The following is a 7,762-nucleotide window of genomic DNA, read 5'->3' as shown; positions in this document are numbered from 1 at the left end:
GCTCTATTTACTAAGTTGATCAAAATTAAAACTAATGAACCGGTTGGTGTCTAAGATAAGTTCGACAGTTTTGACCAGTGGTTCTTAAGCGAGAGCTACTCACATTGATTCGATCATTGACGAGTTAATGGCAAATCCCCACCACTGATCTCACTTACCTGGCCAATCTGGTAAGTTAGATTATAATTAGATCACTTGATGATTAGAGCTCACCCATGTCATTAGGTAAATCAGTGTGACTGATTTAGGTGCTCCTAATGCCAGCTTTAATTAAATCATTTTTTAATCTGACTTGGTGAAGTCAGTGAGAGGATTGAAATTGACTGGATGATTTCTTCTCTACTATCCTTTAATAAAATCCTCAAAAATTATTAGGTCCCTAAAATGATTAAGTTATAATGATAACTAAGTCAATACCTCCCATTAAGTGAGTGATAATGAGTCCATTAGTTCAATGATCATTGGAGGCCAAAGGCCTGGTGCTCATTGGCTAATGGAATTATCATTCATAATATGATAATTTGGTTGAGTCTTTCTGATGGTGGTTAGGTTGGCCGGCCCAAAGTCGGGCCTGATCATTTATTGGTCTGATTCATCAAAATTAAGTCATGTTAATGGTTGGACCTAACCAGATCTTTTTAATGGAGGCCAAAGCCTACTGATTAGGTTCTGGAGCAAAATCAATTATTAGAAGTTGTTTAGAGAAACAACTGGTTAAGAACCTACCCATAGATGCACATGGGTTGACCAACCAAAGTTGGGCTCGTGTGTAGTCTGTGTGGATTTTAGTATCCATTAAGAAATTAAAGTAATTTTTCGAATTGAAGGTTGAGGCTACCAGTTCATAAAAATATTGGAAAAAATTTTAGACTAAAGTCCAAGTCTTTAGTATTAATTTATGTACTAATAGAGGTCTGGTTTTCCTTTATACAGCTATGGCCACTACCCCTGTCGCTCCGGTCATTATTAGATAATGACAAGCTCATGGGATCTAATTTCGATAGCTGGTATCAAAAATTGAAAATCATCCTTGAGCATGAACGGATCCTTTATGTAGTAACGGATCCAGCACCTGAGGAGCCAGCTCCGAACTCTAGTAAGGCGATCAGAGACACTTACCAGAAGTGGCTCAATGACCGCACTACCGTCCGATGTATTATGCTGGCAGCAATGAATGACGAGTTCAGCCATAGGTTTGAGAACGCCCAGCCACAGGAGATGCTTCAAATATTGAACGACTCCTTTGGCATGCCTGACGACGTTGAAAGGCACAAAACTAGTTGTGCCATTTTCAATGCTCGGATGAGGGATGGGACCTCAGTCACTGATCATGTACTGTACATGATCAAGATGATTGAGCGCCTGAGCAAATTGGGTTTTCCTCTGCATGAGCAGCTCGGTAAGGATGCGATCCTTAATTTCTTGCCCATGTCCTTCCTCCCATTCCTTACTCATTTTTCAATGACAAAGCCTGCAGTCAACTACCAGCTCCATAAGAAGTCGGTGAATGTAGTGGGAGGGTCTTCTTCTCGTCGTCGACCCTTTGGGAAGGGGAAGAAGAACAAGAAGAAGAAGAACAAGAAGGTGCAGCCTTATGCTGGGATGATTGCACAGGGTCAGACCAAGAAGCGCAAGCCCGACCAGAGCCAGGCGGAGTACTTCTTTTGCAAGAAGTAGGGGCATTGAAAGAGGAACTGTCCTCAATACATAGCCTCCCTGGATCCGAACAGGTCGAAGAAGAAGCAAGGTAATTATATGATAACTCCTTGCAACTTTTTCATTTGTGATACTACTGCCTGGGTATTGGATACCGAAAGCCCTTGTCATATTTGTAATTCGATGCAGGGTCTGCAGGTCAGTAGGAGATTTGATGAAGGCGAGAGGTTCCTGAACGTTGGAGATGGAAGCAAAGTTCTAGTTCTAGCTTTAGGAATCTTGAGTCTTGTAATCAATTCTCGTAATATAATTCTGAGTGAATGTCACTATTGTCCAAGCTTTTTATTAAATATTATTTCTGTAGGCCTTTTGGCCATGTACGGTTATGATTTTTTAATAAAAAAAATTATTTGCAATATCATTTTGAATGGTGTTACAATGTTTGTTGGACAATTAAATAATGGAATTTACTTACTATCACAGCCTGTTAATGTGGTTCAAAACATCGGTAAATGCCCTAGAATAGATAATGTGTCAGAAGTCTACCTTTGGCACTGTAGGCTAGGTCATATCAATAAGAACAGGATAAACAGGTTGGCTCAAGAAGGAATTCTTGAACTTGGTGATTGTGAATCACTTCCAACCTGTGAGCTTTGTCTTCTTGGAAAGATGACCAAGTCACCTTTTACTGGAAAAGGTGAGCGAGCCAGTGAACTTTTGGGTCTGGTACATTCTGATGTATGTGGACCTATGAGCTCAAGTGCAAGAGGTGGATATTTCTACTTCATAACCTTCACAGACGACCTATCGAGGTATGGGTATGTCTACTTAATGAAGCATAAGTCGGAGTCGTTTGAAACGTTCAAACTATTCCGAAATGAGGTAGAAAAATAAACTGGAAAGTGTATTAAAATTTTTCGATTTGATCGAGGAGGTGAATATCTTTCCAATGAGTTTTTGACGTATCTAGGGGAGAATGGGATTCTCTCTCAGTGGACTCCTCCTGGAACACCACAGCATAATGGTGTGTCTGAAAGGAGGAATCGGACCTTATTGGACATGGTTCGATCCATGATGGGGTTTGCTGGTCTGCCAATCTCTCTCTTGGGATATGCGCTCGAATCGACTTGTTACCTTCTAAATAGAGTTCCGAGTAAGTCTGTAGCCAAAACACCATATGAGATATGGACAGGATGTAAGCCAGTACTCTCGCACCTTAGGGTTTGGGGGTGTCCGGCTTATGTTAAACATTTAATTACAGACAAGCTTGGACCTAGGTCTGACAAGTATAATTTTATAGGGTACCCAAAAGAGACCAAAGGGTATTATTTCTACCTTGCTGATGAGCAAAAGGTGTTTGTCAGCCTTAAGGCAATCTTTTTAAAAAAGAAGTTCCTTAGTGAAGGAACTGTTGCCTCTAAGGTCGAACTTTACAAAGTTCGACAGGTGGAAAATCCGACACATGTTACTGAACCTGAACCGGATTTGATTAGATCAGATCCGGAGCCCATTGATTATGCACCCTTAAGGTAGTCTGGTAGAGTACCACATCAACCGGACAGATACTATAGTTTCTTGGTCCGAGATGGCGATCCTGTCGAACTTGATGAAAACGATGAGGATCCAATCACCTACATGGATGCAATGCAGAGACCTGACTTTGAGAAATGGCTAGAGGCCATAAAATCCGAAATGGAGTCCATGAAGGTCAACGATGTGTGGACATTGGTTGACTCACCCGAAGGAGTGAAACCCATAGGGTGTAAGTGGGTCTTCAAGAGGAAGAGGGGCGCAGACGGAAAGGTGGAGACCTATAAAGCCCGTCTGGTTGCCAAGGGATATCGTCAACGTTATGGTATAGACTATGATGAGATATTTTCTCCTGTGGCAATGCTCAAATCCATTCGGATTATGCTTGCGATAGCTGTCCATTTAGACTATGAAATCTGGTAGATGGATGTAAAGACAGCCTTCCTAAACGGAGAGCTGGACGAAGAGGTGTATATGATACAACCTGAAGGGTTCACATCCACAGATGAGTCTAAGGTATGCAAGCTACAAAGATCCATTTATGGACTTAAGCAGGCATCTCGGAGTTGGAACATACGTTTTGATAGGACGATCAAAATGTATGGCTTCGTTAAGAATGGATAACTTATCTCTTTGCCTTCAAGCTTATCCATCTTGTGCGCCACATAATTCACACGAGAAAGAGTTTCTCATGAAACCTTTCCACACACAAAGAGTCCACGCCCTTCTCTTCTCACACCCAAGTGGATAGGGATGAGTTGGTTTTAGCTTGAATTCAAATTTGATTTGAATTCAAATATGTAACCACTTGTCTTTATCCTCTCACGCAGATAAGCACGTTTTAAACTGTTTTAAAAGAGATAGGGAGCTGGAGCGTGTGTAGAAAAATTCTGAGAAAGAAAGTGGGGCGTGAGGAAGCCTTGTGCATAAGGTGAAGGTCCAAAACCTTTCGAGAGAAAAAGAAAGAAAAGAAAGAAAATTGGGCGCAGGGTTTTTGGTGTGTACCCTAGGATTTCTATCTAGGGTTCGGGAAATGAGATTTGTGTACCACGAGTGTCGTGAGTCCACCAAATTTTAGGGAGAGATCCATCAGCCTCTCAACCAACCGTGCAGATGATCCGAAGTATCTGAGGCATCCGCACACATCGATCGAAGGAGTTCGATCAACATCAGCCATCAAAAGGGTGAAATCACGAACTAGCATTCGTGAGGAGCCGATCAGATGGGAGCTTCATGTGGATGATCCACAGAGGTCAGACACTAGTGTGACTGCGATGTGATGATCAGAGCCCTCCGACGGTGATCAGATTGCGGTGATCGACTATCCGCAAATGGTGATGTGTTCTGAACACAGTACAGTAAAAAGTTTACTGTTTCAAATTTGAATTTCAAATTTAAATACATGCTGTTATATCATATTCAGATCCTAGTGTAGGGTTAATTAGTATTAATTAATAATATTAATTAATAATTCTACTGTAAAATAATAATTTTGAAAAAATTTTAAAATTACCATTTTGCCCCTGCACTGAATTTTCGCTTCAGACACAGCCCATGATAGAGGTAGGATCTATGGCCTGACTCAACTCCTATATTTACCCATTCATGAGACAGCAAGTATGCCCCAGGGCATGAGGGTGACATAGATCACAAGCTCTTAGAGACAGATGGAGGTTGAATATCGAGTCAAAGTGGAGATTATTGAGATTTGATATCTCAAGATTTAATTTATATTGAGCTTACAGAGAGGTTCAGGATAATGAATGGAGTCCAACAAGCCTAAGAATGGCCCAAACGGAGTCCACACAGTGAAGATACGTGTGAAAAAATGGCCTAAGGTGGTACAATGCATGAGGCTGAGGTAGGCTGGCGGCGATTGGTGGCAGCACGACTGGGCTTAGCGAACTCATGTGTGTGCTGTCCAGTGCACAGGCAGACCCAGCGCGGGTGTGCACGTGGGTCGGTCCAGCGACTGCACGATCCATCATGGACCATCGGGTGTTGGGCGGTCCATGAGGTCGTGTGGACCAAACACACGATCCACGGGCGATCCAGGGAAGTTTTTGCATGATCCGACTATCCAAATTGCAGTCGATCATGATCGAATAGTTGGAACTCAATTCGAACATGATCAAAGGCTATTTTGCATGATCGAATGGCTCTGGTGCAAGCTAATCACGATCGGACGGCCACGGATAGTTCTAGGATTGATTGGGACTCTGTATTCCTACTGAAACAGTATTTTTGAGATTTTGGAGCTTATATAGCTCTGATTGATGAGCCATTTATTACGTTGGAGAGCTAGTGACATTCTAGAGGTGTAAAAAGGTTTTAAGAGAAATTTTCGAAAGCTTTTATGAGGGTTTTGAAGCTTTTATTGAGAGACTCTTGTACAAGGGTTGAGTGGTGAGTTCCTCTTATATTGATTTTATTTTATTCTCTCATAGTAAAGCTTGCACACCTCATGGAGGTAGGCTTGAGGCCGATTCATGTATTTATATTGTGTTTCTTATTTTACTTCTTCTTTCTTCCTGCTACACCGTGTGGTATCGGATCCTGCATAATAATTGATATTAGAACAAGATGGTACCAGAGCATAGGTTACGGTGGTGGTGATCGAGATAAAAGATGGAGACGACAAGCACAATCAAAATGAAAATTAACAAGTTTGATGGAAAGAGCAATTTTTTCTTATGGCAGGTAAGGGTGAAGGACGTGCTCATCCAGCATGGGTTGATAGATGCTCTCTTATGTGAGGCGAAGCCGACTACCATGGAGGTACAGGATTGGAGGTGGCTCCAGATGTAGGCGGTGAGTACGATCCGCTTATACCTAACGAATGAGATGGTGATCCATGTGCTTGGCAAGACTTTTCTGACGATATTATGATCGAAGCTCAAGGAGTTGTACATGGTAAAGTCTCTCACCAACATCCTCTTCCTCTGGAGGTAGTTCTACCAGCTGTGGATGATTGAGGGACCGAGTGTGAAGGAGTATCTCAGCCACTTTCAGAAGATCCTCATCGACCTCCTCAGTATTGGTGAGAAAATTGAGGAGAAAACTAGGGTGCTGGTCTTGCTACGTCGCTTCTCCCTTCGTATGAGTCTTCGGTGACTGCTCTTCTAGTGGAGAAGAGCACCATCAAGATAGACAAGGTCACCACGGTGATTTTTCAGAATAAGATTATCAGGAGGGAGAACCCAGCTTCGAGCTCAGATGGTGGTAGCTCAGCTTTGATAATTTTTGGATGAACAGAAGGCGGCAGATAGAGCAACAGGAGATCGTGATGAGGGTGGTCTAAGTCCAGGATGAGGGACTTGAGTAAGATCAGATATTACAGGTGTGACGAGTTAGGACATCTAGCCAGAGATTATCCTCAACTCAAGGATCAAACGAGGGCTACTGCAACGACGGCCAGTAGCGAGTCAGAGGATGATGTCCTAGAGATATCTAACAAAGTATCCACTTCTTTTCAGTAGTGGATTTTAGATTCTATATTCACCTATCATGTATATCACAGAGAGGAGTAGTTTGACTCTCTAGAGAGCAGTAAGGGTACTGTTTATCTGTCGGATAGATCGAGCTGTGCAATTAGAGGCATCGGGATGGTCAGTTAGAGGATACATTATGGTGCAATGAGGAGATTGAGAGAGATCCGATACATATCCAATTTCAAACAGAATCATATCTCACTGAGCAGATTGGATTCGAGAGGCTATAAGATGGTAGCTGGTAGAGAAATCCTGAAGGTGTTGCACAGCGATAGGATTATTCTGGAGGAAAAAAAGAGGACGAGAGGATATTACTACCTAGTGGAGAGCCCAATACGAGGTGAAACTTCAGGAGCCAAGAGGAGCTCAGAGCGAGGTGGAGCTACAGGTGGAGATAGATCGAGCACTAGACAGGAGACTCGAGAGGATGAGAGACGACATCACAGGATGAGATTTCTATTATCACAGGATGATACCCCAAGCAGATTTTTGGTCAAAGTGGACACAGCCCATGATAGAGGTAGAATCGAGTGGCCCGGCTCAACTCTCATATTTGTCCATCTATGAGACAGCAGGCATGCCTCAGGGCGTGGGGGTGAGATGGATCACAAGCTCTCAAAGATAGGTGGAGGTCGAATATCGAGTCGAGATAAAGATTGTTGAGATTTGATATCTCAAGATTCAATCTATATTGAGCCCACAGCAAGATCTAAAATGACGAACGGAGTCCAACGAGTCTAAGAACAGTACAAACGAAGTCCAGACAGTGAAGATGCATGAAAGAAGATCGGAGAAGGTGGCATGATGCACGAGCAACAGTGGGTCGACAGCAGCACGGCCGAGCCCGACAGAAGCAAGCACGTGTAGGTGCACGCATGCGGGCCCAACGCACGTGTGGGCCCAGCACATGCAAGCACCCAAGCCCAGCGCCTGTGCGGTTCACCATGGACCGCGGGGTACTGGGCGTGTCCATGAGGCCGTGTGGACCAAACTCGTGGTCCACGCACAGTCCAGGGGAGTTTTTATGCGATCCAATGGTCTAAATTGCAGTCGATCATGATCAGACGGTTGGAACTCAATTCGAG

This window comes from Elaeis guineensis, chromosome 2 (genome assembly GCF_000442705.2).
Source record: "Elaeis guineensis isolate ETL-2024a chromosome 2, EG11, whole genome shotgun sequence".
NCBI lineage: Eukaryota > Viridiplantae > Streptophyta > Magnoliopsida > Arecales > Arecaceae > Elaeis > Elaeis guineensis.
This window is presented reverse-complemented; position numbering follows the sequence as displayed.